Consider the following 9,108-nt stretch of genomic DNA (forward strand, 5'->3'; position numbering starts at 1 on the left):
AGGAGGGGTACGGAGGTGCCAGGACGGTACTAGAAGGAGTACGGAGGTACCAGGGCCGGTCTTTGGAGGGGTACGGAGGTGCCAGGGCCGGTACTAGGAGGAGTACGGAGGTACCAGGGCCGGTCCTAGGAGGGGTAAGGCGGTGCTAGGGCCGGTACTAGGAGTACAGAGGTTCCAGGGCCTGTACTGTAGCCTCGAGACCACCCAGCCCCCACTCTTTGGTACACAACAGGTTCATACATGTACAGTTAATGCCCCCTCTAACTCACATGCTTGTTTGCTTTAATATCTCTGATTGCATTTCTGACGCTGCCACAGCTCGGGTCGTGGGTGTCAACCTGTCCTGTGAAAGTCATACCACTACGCCCCCACCCACCCCCAGCGCCTTGAGACCCTTAGCCACGCACTATAAGAAGCATGACTGGTTGATTGATTGACTGCAGCCCAGCAATACCGAATGTGCCCCACCAGCTCCCTAACGCCAATAATCATCTGCCCCACCCATCAATCAATCGATCTGTAGCGCTGCTTGTCACCGTGAGGGCATCCAGGCGCAGACAGGGTCACTAGCTATAACCCCAGAGCGTCTTGCGGAATAATTCTGATAGAGCAGCTCAGGTTTGGAGGTGTAGGGGGGGGGGGGGAAGGGGTGGTGCAGATGGCATAGGATACAGAATGCATAGGGTACGGATAATAAAGTGCACAATGTGCGTGTGATGCACTGCACAACACGTGCTACAGTAGAGGGATGGTTCAGAGCAATGCGGTGTGTTGATAAGTGCAGACAGTGTATCTTCTATAGCATCCAGGGGGTATAGTGTACGGGTGTAGATGGCATAGTGCGTTGACTGTATCTTCCGTAGTATAAAGGTGTGTATTATACAGGGTGCAGATGGTGTAGTGCACAGTGTGCAGACGGAATTGTGAACAGCCAGTATCTTCTATAGTATAAAGGTGTGTATTATACAGGGTGTGGATGCTGTGATGCACAGTGTGCAGATGGTATAATGAATAGACTGTATCTTTTATAGTATATATATATGTGTGTGTGCTACACTGGGTGTATATGGTGTAGTGCACAGTGTGCAGACGGAATTGTGCACAGCCAGTATCTTGTATAGTATAAAGGTGTGCATTATACAGGGGATAGATTTTATGGTGCATAGACTGTATCTTGTATAGTATACAGATGGGTATTATACGGTGTGTAGATGCTGTTGTGTACAGTGTGCAAAAAGTACAGTGCACAATGGACAAAAGGTATTTTGCACAGACGTTATCTTCCGTAGCATTCAGTTTTGTAGTATAAACGGTGTAGATGGTAGAGTGTACATTGTACAGATTATATTGTGGAATATTATACAAAGGTGTATTATACAGGATGTAGAAGGTGAAATGCATAGTGAACAGATGGTATAGTGCACATTGTACAGATTATATCGTGGAATCGTATACAAATGTGTATTGTACAGAATGTAGAAGGTGAAGTGCACAGTGAACAGATGGTATTGTGCACACAGGGTAACTTCTATATTATACATTTGTGCATTTTACGGGACGGTATAGTGCTCAGTGAACTGATAGTATTCTGCATAGACTGTATCCTCCATAGTATATAGGTGGTGTAGTTCACAATTAACTATAGTATACGGATGGTGTAGTATACGGGGTATAGTGCACAGTGTAGAACAGTTATGATACAAGGTAAGTATTCTCTGTAGTATACAGAAGGTGTAGTATATGGGGTGTGGATTGTGTAGTGCACAGTGAACAAGAGTTATGGTGCAAGGTAAGTATCTTTTATAGTATACAGATGGCGTAGTATACAGGGTGTAGGTGGTATAGTGCACAGTGAACAAGAGTTATGGTGCAAGGTAAGTATCCTCTATAGTATACAGATCGCGTAGTATATGGAGTGTAGTTGGTATAGTGCACAGTGAACACGAGTTATGGTGCAAGGTAAGTATCTTTTATAGTATACAGATGGCGTAGTATACAGGGTGTAAGTGGTATAGTGCACAGTGAACAAGAGTTATGGTGCAAGGTAAGTATCCTCTATAGTATACAGATCGCGTAGTATATGGAGTGTAGTTGGTATAGTGCACAGTGAACACGAGTTATGGTGCAAGGTAAGTATCTTTTATAGTATACAGATGGCGTAGTATACAGGGTGTAGGTGGTATAGTGCACAGTGAACACAAGTTATGGTTCAAGGTAAGTATCTTTTATAGTATACAGATGGCGTAGTATACAGGGTGTAGGTGGTATAGTGCACAGTGAACACGAGTTATGGTGCAAGGTAGGTATTCTCTATAGTATACAGATGGCATAGTACATGGAGTGTAGGTGGCATAGTGCACGAGTTATGGTGCAAGGTAAGTATCTTTTATAGTATACAGATGGCATAGTATACGGGGTGTAGATGGTATAGTGCACAGTGAACACGAGTTATTGTGCACAGAAGGTAGGTATCTTCTATAATATATGGGGTGTAGGTGCTGTAGTGCACGGTGCACAAGAGTTATTGTTCACAGAGGGTAGGAACCTACTATAGTATACTGGAGGTGTAGTATACGGGGTGTGGATGGTGTAGTGCACAGTGCACAAGAGTTATGGTGCAAGGTAAGTATCCTTTATAGTATACAGATGGCATAGTATACGGGCTGTAGGTGGTGTAGTGCACGGTGCCCAAGAGTAATTGTGCACAGAAGGTAGGTATCTTCTATAATATACGGGTTGTAGGTGGTGTAGTGCACGGAGCACAAGAGTAATTGTGCACAGAAGGTAGGTATCTTCTATAGTATGCAGGAGGTGTAGTGTATGGCGTGTGGATGGTATAGTGCACACGAGTTATGGTTGGAGGTACGTGTCCTCTATAGTATAGAGATGGCGTAGTATACGGGGTGTGGATGGTGTAGTGCACGGTGCACCAGAGTTATTGTGCACAGAAGATAGGTATCTTCTACAGTATATGGGTTGTAGGTGGTGTAGTGCACGGTGCACAAGAGTTATTGTGCACAGAAGGTAGGTATCTTCTATGGTATACAAGAGGTGTAGTGTACCACGTGTGGATGGTGTAGTGCACAGTGCACACAAGTTATGGGTGGAGGTAAGTGTCCTCTATAGTATATATATGGCGTAGTATACGGGGTGTAGATGGTGTAGTGCACGGTGCACAAGAGTAATTGTGCACAGAAGGTAGGTATCTTCTATAGTACACAGAAGGTGTAGTGTAGGGCGTGTGGATGGTGTAGTGCACAGTGCACACGAGTTATGGTTGGAGGTACGTGTCCTCTATAGTATATAGATGATGTAGTATACGGGGTGTAGATGGTGTAGTGCACGGTGCACAAGAGTTATTGTGCACAGAAGGTAGGTATCTTCTATAGTATACGGGGTGTGGATGGTGTAGTGCACAGTGCACAAGAGTTATTGTGCACAGAAGGTAGGTATCCTCTATTGTATACAGAAGGTGTAATATTCGACATAGTACATAAAGTAGAGACGGTCTTGTGCACAGATGGCTTAGGTCACAGTACACACGTGTTATAGTGCACTTCCCTCAAATTGTATAGTGTACAGATGGTTTACAGCGTACAGGCGGCACCGTGTACAGACCTCAGAGTACACGGTGCACTGCCTGTCCAGTACATAACACTATGGGCCCGCCACGGTTTTCTAAACATGAGTCACTTAGAAGCCGCTCCCACATTTTTAAGGGAACCAAACATTTTCAAAAAACTTTTTCATATAAAGTTATTAATAAATGACTCATTTTGTACTTAACCCTTGAAATGGCATATAAGGCAAGCGCTGCGAAGCCAAATTAACAGGTGACTATGCGCTTTACAGGTGACATAACGTAACTGATCAAGCTGCACCCATGCTTGGGAGAAACGACCCTACTCTACAAGCCTCCCCCCCGCCCTCTTCCGTCCGCCCCTCCGTGCCCACAGCCCTCACCTGAGGGCGGGGGGACCCCCATCTCTCCAGCCTCCAGGTAAGATGTTCAGTCACTCACCTCAGCGCTCCCGCGGCCGCTCAGCACTTTGATGCATGGATGAAACTTGGTCCTCGGGGGGGCTGCAGCCCTCCAGCGGCCGCTGCGGGTCCTCCTGGCCCGGCGGAGGGTCCCACGAGGGTCCTGAGGGTCCAGGCTCTGGGGTCCAGTGAGGCGCCGACTCCGCGCTCCTACCTCGCGCCTGGCATGATGCGCTCCCTCTGTGCCCCTCTCCCTCCGCTCGCTTCACTGCTCCTCGCTCGGATCCACAGACTCGGAGAGGATTCCACCCACCGGATTGACCCTTTCCGCGCCGGCTGGGAAGAGATCGCTGCCAGGGAGGGGGTCCACAGACTCAAGCAGGGATCCCACCCCACGGATTAGCCCTTCTAGCGCCGGCTGGGGAGAGATCTGATGCCACTGCCAGCGAGGGGGGCTCGCCGAGGAGTCTGCTGAGACGCAGCTCCCACGGAACCCTCCTCTTCATCTTCTCCACGCGTAATCACAGATCCTGCTTAAGCGCCAAGGGAGCACGCATTTTGAGCTGGGCGCTATATAAATGAAAATGATGCACGCTGTTCATATGACTGTTTGGGAATCTTGCATTTAGCTCTTCGACTCTTTGACATGCTGCGCCCTTGGAGGCTGCCTGTCCCAGACACTGCCTTACCTGTCCTCCTGGCTTCAAGGCACAATGGTTGGTAGAGCGCGAAGCGAAAAAGGTAGGGCTGGGCTGACGAGAGCGTGGGGGGTAGAGAGTGAGTGCGTGGGTGACTGGGTGATGGAGTACACGGGGAGGGGGTGACGATGAGCGGGCAGGTCGGTAGATGAGAGTCAGGGGCACAACTGGACCCGAACTTCAGGGGGGCTAAGACTCCCAGCCAGGGCCGGCTCGAGCGCAGGTGGCGGCCTTCGCCAGAGTGTTTTTTTTGCACTCTCCTGCCCCATAACCTCCTCCATGAATTCCCTCGCTACCACTCTCCAACAGCGCACCTCATCTCTCCGTAGCGTCTCTCTGTGGTACATTTAGGGGCATATTATCAAGACAGGCGATAAAATTATCGCCGCTTAAGCGGCAGAAAACTGCCGCTAAAACGGCGATAATGGGCTTGATAATATGCTCTATGGAATTCCAATTGAAGCTCAGGTTATAAGTCCTTCACATCTAACCTGAGCTTCAATTGGAATTCCATAGAGCATATTATCAAGCCCATTATTGCCGTTTTAGCGGCAGTTTTCTGCCGCTAAAGCTGCGATAATTTTATCGCCTGGCTTGATAATATGCCCCTCTATTTTTTTATAGCGCTTCTCATGCTCACTCACACTCTGTTCTGTGATCTGCATGGTGCGCATTATTTGAAGCAGGCACGTTAACCCTCTGTGCTACTTTAGGATGAGCCAAAACTGCAACTACACAAAACTCTGAACTCTTCTCACTTGTAGGAACATTAACCACCTGAGTTATCTTTTTTTTTTTTTTTTTTTTTTTTTTTTTAAAAACCTTTATTCGGATATTTCAGATACACAGCTATTCAGCCGACAACCCGGAGGTTCGGCAGCTCGTCAATCAACATATGTAGTCTTCTATAGCTGTCATGCAGGAGAGAGAAAAGGTTTCAATTTTTAAAGAAAAACATAACAAGCAAGGCAATACACATCATGTGTTCGCGTCAGATCCCACCGATGAGGCGGCCCCATATCCACCATCAGATCAGCCCTCAAGTGTGGAGGGGAGGGAGAGGCAGAGGCACTAACTTTCTATCAGATTCCATCCGCAAAACTCAAGTCGGAAGTGGGGCTAGGGGGAAAGGTGCTCCTCTGGTGGGTCAGTGGCAGGAGGCAGGCAGATGTACCCCCTATACTGGTTCCACCCCCCCCCCACACCTTGTGCCATTTCTTGGGCCTCCCCCGTGCACAATACACTGTTTTCTCCCGAAACATGCACCAGTCCATGTTATCCTTCCATGCATCCAGGGTGGGCGGGCTAGGGGATCCCCACAATCGTGCAATATCCCGCTTGGCCACCATATTACCAAGGGTCACCCATTGAGTCTGCGCAGCATCGTAGTCTGTAGGGCCCCACACGTTCAAGAGACAGCGCCGCGCCTCTGAGTGCAACACAATACCCGTGACCTCCTGCATCACAACATGAATCTGCTTCCACAATTCCGCAATCACACCACACTCCCATATAATGTGCAGAAAGGTGCCCACCATCCCGCAGCCCCTCTTACACAGCCCGTCCTCGGAGAAACCCATGTGGACCAACCGGGGGCCAGTGACATAGACTCTGTGGAGTATCTTAAGCTGGACCAGCCGCAGCCTGGCGGGGATGGCAACCTCTTTCGGGGAGGAGACAGCGCACTGCCAGTCCTCATCGTCCAGCTCAAGACCGTCTCTAGTCCACTGGTCCCGCACCCCCAGGAGGAGATCGGTACGGACGTTCACCAGCTTCTTGTAAATGAGAGAGATTGTGCTCTCCGGCACATGGCCGTCCAAGATCCGGTCCTCCAACGGAGAGGATTCAGGCACCTTCTCCCCCTCAACGAGGACCGACCGCAGCGCATGACGTACCTGCGCGTACCGGAAGTATTCCGTGCCCTCTAGCGCATATTCCGTCTGCAGCTCTGTAAACGACTTAATCCGCCCCTTGGCCAGCATGTCCCCCACCCTGGAGATACCAATCAGGTCCCATTTGTCGAAACCCTTAGAGTTCCAGAGTTTCCCCAGCATGTCCGAGTCAAACAGCGGAGTGGCCAGTGTGAGTCTATCCTTCCACCCCAGGGAGTTCGTGACTGCCTTCCACACGTGCACCGCCACCCCGGTCGGCCCCGTGAGGGATCCAGCCGGGGCCCTTGAATAAAGTGCTCTATAGTAGCCACCACCCCGCAACAACCACCGGTCCATAGCGAAGCCGGGGCTAAGCGCAGGACCGTAGACTCCGTGGTTGACTGCGCTCAGTTGGGAGGCCCAATAGTATCTCCGGATGTCGGGAAGCGCGATACCCCCGTCATACCAAGGGAGAGTTAGTTTTGCTATCGCTATACGCGGGCGGCCGTCCCACAGCAGCGAACGCTGTAGACTCTCAACCTCCCGAAAGTAACTGGCCGGGACCAGCTCCTGGGTGTTCTGCAGGGCATAGAGAAAGCGGGGAAGCGACATCATTTTAAAGAGCGCCGCACGACCGAGGAGGGAAAGCGGCAGCCGCCTCCAGCCTGCCACGTCCCGCCGCAGGCGCGCCAACGGAGGGAGCAGGTTTCGCTCATACCGTACCGTGGGGTCGGCTGAAATATAGATCCCAAGATACTGAAAGCCCTCCCGGGCGATCTGGATCGGGCAATTCCGCGGGGGAACCGGAGCGTCTCCACACAGGGCGTACAGATATGACTTACCCCAGTTGATGGTGAGCCCCGAGTTCCTCCCGAAGGAAGTCAAGATGTCGCAGACAACTATAAGGGACTTCCGGGGTGAGGTAAGATAGAGCAGAATGTCGTCGGCATAGAGGGAAATGCGGTCCTCGTGGTCGGGGGACCAGCGAATCCCCCTCACGTCTGGGTGCCACCGTATCCATGCCGCTAGCGGCTCAAGGGCGAGAGCGAACAACAGCGGCGAGAGGGGACAACCCTGCCTGGTACCCCTTCCCAAGTCGAAGGGATTGGAGGCCCTCCCGTTAACCGCAACTTTGGCGAGAGGTCCTTCGTATAAGAGCCTCACCCAGCCCACAAATCCGGGCCCGAAGCCGAACTTCGCGAGCGCGGCCCACAAATATGCCCACTCAACCGTGTCGAATGCCATCGTTGCGTCGAGCGCCGCCACCACGGCCGGTTCCCGCATCGTCCCGACCCTTGCGATCACACCATGAATGCGCCTAAGATTCAACGCAGTATTTCGATGTGGGATGAATCCAGATTGGTCGGGGTGGATCAGGTCACCGACCACCCTGACTAGCCGGTTTGCGAGGATTTTAGCAAGGATCTTCGGCTCAGCGTTAAGGAGCGAGATCGGCCGGTATGAACTGCACCTGTCTCTAGGCTTGCCATCTTTATGGATGACCACGATCGTTGCCAGGCGCTGGTCGAGCGGGAGGGAACCCGTCGCCCGCGCCTCCACAAACATGGCTCGTAGATGCGGAGCGATCTTGTCCGGCTGGAGTTTGTAGAGCTCAATGGGCAGACCATTCGGACCCGAGGCCTTGCCCGGACGCAAAGAACGGATCGCCCCCGCAATCTCATCGACCGTGATGTCGCCATCAAGGTCGTCCCTGTCCACGTCGGAGAGGCAAGGCAGGGCGAGATCGCGCAGGAGTGCACATGAGTCCTCCACAGGCCTGTCCGACACGGATGTATAGACCGTGCGGAAGTAATCCGCAAAGCACTGGACTATGTCCTCCGGCTCCGTGACCAGGACGCCAGCCTCCGTCACTAGGTCCGGCACCACTCGATTGACCCTCTCCTTCTTGTCCAGCCACGCGATCAATTTCCCGGCCTTGTCCCCGACGTCGTACAGACGGCCACGCTGTTCCCTACTCAGAGCCTTGGCTGCGTCAGTCACGAGGGCCCTGTACTCCGATTGCTTAAGGCTCAATTCGTGCAGCGCCTCCTCCGTGACCTCACCCTCCAGGGCCAGCCCTAGGTCTGCGATCTCCGCCTCAAGCTGGGCGACCTCCGCGTCCCTCCGACGCTTGGCCGCTGTAATCAAGGAGAGGGCCTCACCTCGAATCACGGTTTTGAATGCTTCCCACAAGGACACCGCCGACGTGACCGAACCGAGGTTTTCTTGAAAATAACGGTCGATCGCCTTAAGTACCTCACTACGAGTCACAGGGTCTCTAAGATGCCACGGGTTAATTGGGGCCACCCTACCACCCACTCCTCTGGCAACATCCATACAGATCCACACCGGAGAATTGTCAGAAATACCTCGTGCCATGTGCCTGGCCTCAGAGACACTGGAAGCGTGTGCAGCCAGAGTAAGGACATAATCAATTCTGGAGAGACTGCCATGCGCACCTGAGTGGAAAGTGTACTGCCGTTGTGTGGGATGCAACATTCTCCAACAATCAACCAGCCCTAGGGTATCTATGAAATCAGGAAGCCACTTCTGAGCCC

The 9,108-nt window shown here is 51.8% G+C and overlaps 1 protein-coding gene across 3 annotated transcripts in view; it reads right to left on the reverse strand.

Annotated features, from left to right (window-relative positions):
• Window positions 1-4,469, reverse strand: part of KLHDC8B (kelch domain containing 8B) — a 1,076,716-nt gene extending 1,072,247 nt beyond the window's left edge. For all 3 annotated transcript variants that reach the window (XM_085624303.1, XM_085624301.1, XM_085624300.1), the window contains exon 1: window positions 4,022-4,469. The gene's annotated coding sequence lies outside the window, so the exon portion shown is untranslated. The remainder of the gene's footprint in view (window positions 1-4,021) is intronic.
• Between the last annotated feature and the right edge of the window lie 4,639 nt (window positions 4,470-9,108).

This window comes from Triturus cristatus, chromosome 9, assembly GCF_964204655.1.
Source record: "Triturus cristatus chromosome 9, aTriCri1.1, whole genome shotgun sequence".
NCBI lineage: Eukaryota > Metazoa > Chordata > Amphibia > Caudata > Salamandridae > Triturus > Triturus cristatus.